The sequence below is a fragment of the Hippopotamus amphibius genome, chromosome 11 (genome assembly GCF_030028045.1).
Source record: "Hippopotamus amphibius kiboko isolate mHipAmp2 chromosome 11, mHipAmp2.hap2, whole genome shotgun sequence".
Taxonomy (NCBI): domain Eukaryota; kingdom Metazoa; phylum Chordata; class Mammalia; order Artiodactyla; family Hippopotamidae; genus Hippopotamus; species Hippopotamus amphibius.
The window spans coordinates 22,645,540-22,648,889 of NC_080196.1; the positions used below are offsets into that span (position 1 = coordinate 22,645,540).

Consider the following 3,350-nt stretch of genomic DNA (forward strand, 5'->3'; position numbering starts at 1 on the left):
ATCTCACGGAGAGTGATGAAATGTTTCTTATGTACCAAGGTCATAAGAAGTCCACTGATGAATGCTTGCCAGGCTATTTTATGATTAGTTTGAACAAATTAGTTTATGTTATAATTTATAGTACCTTCTTTTTAACTCTTTAACAGATACTATTTCAGTATCTATCAGCCAAAATAGAATAATTTTTTAATACATTTCCACAGAGTGCCCTTACTGGTAGATATTAACCAAGTATTATCCTTGCCTAACACCGTTAGAAAGAATATGAGAAACACATGTTTTTCAAGAAGATCATCTAACATGATCCGGGGAAGTATGAGACAAGAATGAGTTGCTGGAAAAACCCCTATATACCTACTCTAATTGTTAAATAATTTATAATTTGATTTCTGCCAACTATCACTTGGAAGTGAAAATTCTTTTCACCAGGTTGCCCAATGTTCCCTTTACGTCCTTATTCCTCAGAGTGTAGATGAAAGGGTTGAGTGCAGGAGTCACCACTCCATAGAAGAGAGCCATGAACCTGGGCTGGTCACTTGAGATGGAGGAGGGAGGCTGAAGGTACATGCTCATGGCTGGACCATAAAACAGGAAAACTACAATGAGATGGGAGGATCATGTCCCAAAGGCTTTTTTTCTTCCCTCGGATGATTTAATCTTAAATACAGCATGTCCAATACAAGCATAAGAAGCAAGAATTAAGCATAGCGGCACAGCTAACATAAAAATGCATACCACAGAGAGTGTGAGCTCATTAGCACCCTTTTCACCACAGGCAGTCTTTATCAGAACAGGGATCTCACACAATAAATGATCCAATGTATTGTGACCACACCGTGGTAACTGTAAGGTAACAGTGGCCTCTGAGACAGCATAGGTCATTCCACTCAGCCACACAGTGGCCACTAACAAGATACAGACACGCTGATTCATGATGAGGGTGTAGTGTAGAGGCTTGCAGATGGCCACATAGCGATCAAAAGACATAAGAGCCAAAAGCAGACATTCTGTGCCCCCCATTATGTGGAAGAAATAAAGCTGAACTGCACACCCCATATAACTGATTGTCTTTTTAGAAGTTCCCAGGTTAGACAGCATCTGAGGGACAATGCTTGTGGTGTAGCACATGTCCAGAAAGGAGAGGTTGGTGAGGAAGAAATACATGGGGCTGTGCAGACGAGGGTCTAACCTGGACACCAGAATGATGGCTGTGTTTCCCATCATGGCCATGGGGTATGTTATAAGCAGAACAATAAATAGAGGAAACTCTAGCCAAGGATGGTTAGCAAAGCCTAGTAGAATAACCTCTTTGGGATGGCTTTTGTCAGTTAGATCCATCATCTTCAGTTTGTTTCACCTATAGCAGGGAAGTGGCAGGAAAGGTAGAAAGAGTTTTGAGAAATGTGAAAACACAATTATGCATTGTGCACAGTTAAGCATCCAGTCATAGAAGATTGGGAAATGCAACTGTGGTCAGGAGATAATTAAAAGGATATGACCCCAGGTGACTTAATTTCTTTTCATGAAACTACAAATTAACAAGCAACCTAACCTTTCTGAAACTGAATTTCCTGCTCTGTGTAATAAATATGACAATAGCTATATCCTTGGACTATGGTGAGGATTGAATGCCAAGAAGTGAGTATGTTTTGGACACTCCAAAGTAATGCTTTTCATGCTTTGGCTTGCATAAATATCAGCTGAAAAGTCTGTTAAAATGAAGTTTATTGGTTCCTATCTTTGGGTATCTGTTAGAGGACATGTGGCATGGGGGCTAGGAATTAGATGGTTGTTTTTCAAAAACACTTCTGCAAGGCATTACTGAAATATTAAGAAGTCTAAAAGTGTTGAAGAACCATAGCATAAGAAGGAGGTGGGAATCATTAAGATATCCTTGTCTAGACCCAAGTATATTATTATTGTTGAATACTTATATCATCCCCCTGGGGACTAATCAGGCTGTTTTCAGTCAAACTCATTTTAGTAATTTAGAATTGAGCAAAAAATTTAAACGCTTTCATGTCAGTTTCCTGAAGTATAAACTGAGAGAATTTAGCTATGCCATATATATTTTTCTATATTCAAAATTTGTTTTTGGATGTAAATTTTCTTGCAAAATGACTTCATTCAAACTGGGCATTTGAGTTTTCATTTTAAATTTTAATTCTCTATCTTGTAGGAATTTTTCTTTATCAAGTAATCTTGTTTATGTAAGACTCTGGATAGCTAATGATTTACTCAATTCTATGTAGCTACAAATATAAACTTTGTGTCCAGGAAACTGGTATCAGGAGGAAAGTCTTTGTTCCAATTGAGGACCAGAGACTTATCCATAACCACAAATCATTTTACATACTGAGGCTATATACTCTAAAAAAATTTTTTGAGCCGAGAGGCATATTGTAACAATAAAATCAGCTAGTTGAGTAAAGCAATATTTTGAGAAAATGAGTAATGTAATGAGATTTTTTTGTTTGTACTTAAAAATTTTTTTCTTTATTTGTAAATTGAAGTATAGTTAATTTACAATGTTGTGTTAGTTTCAAGTACATAGGAAGTGATTCAGTTTTATATCTATATATCTATATAATATTCTTTTTCAGATACTTTTCCATTATAGGTTATTACAAGCTATTGAGTATAGTTTTCTGTGCTATACAGTAGGTCCTGTTTACTTTTTTTTAAATTAATTTATTTATTTTATTGGCTGTGTTGGGTCTTCGTTGCTGCACACGGGCTTTCTCTAGTTGTGGTGAGCGGGGGCTACTCTTCATTGTGGTGTACAGGCTTCTCATTGCCGTGGCTTCTCTTGTTATAAAGCACGGGCTCTAGGCACGTGGGCTTCAGTAGTTGCGGCACATGGGCTCAATAGTTGTGGCTCACAGGCTCTAGAGTGCAGGCTCAATAGTTGTGGCACACGGGCTTAGTTGCTCCGCGGCATGTGGTATCTTCCTGGGGCAGGGATCGAACCCATGTCCCCCGCATTGGCAGGTGGATTCTTACCCACTGCGCCACCTAGGAAGTCCCTGTTTACTTATTTTATGTGTGTAAACGTTAATCACAAACTCCTAATTTATCTCTCCCCCCTCCCCATCCCCTATCCCCTTTGGTAACCATAAGTTTGTTTTCCATGTCTGTGAATCTATTTCTGTTTTGTAAATAAGTTCATTTGTATCATTTTTTTTAAGATTCCACATATATGTGATACCATATACTATTTGTCTTTCCATGCCTGACTTACCCCACTTAATATTACAATCTCTAGGTCCATCCATGCTGCTGTGAATGGCATTATTTCATTCTTTTTTATTCCTGAGTAGTATTCCATTGTATATACATACCACATTTTC

At 37.8% G+C, this 3,350-nt stretch overlaps 1 pseudogene; it reads right to left on the reverse strand.

The window, feature by feature from the left end:
• Nucleotides 1-399: 399 nt before the first annotated feature.
• On the reverse strand, nt 400-1,338 carry LOC130831947 (olfactory receptor 2B11-like; annotated as a pseudogene).
• Nucleotides 1,339-3,350: the final 2,012 nt, after the last annotated feature.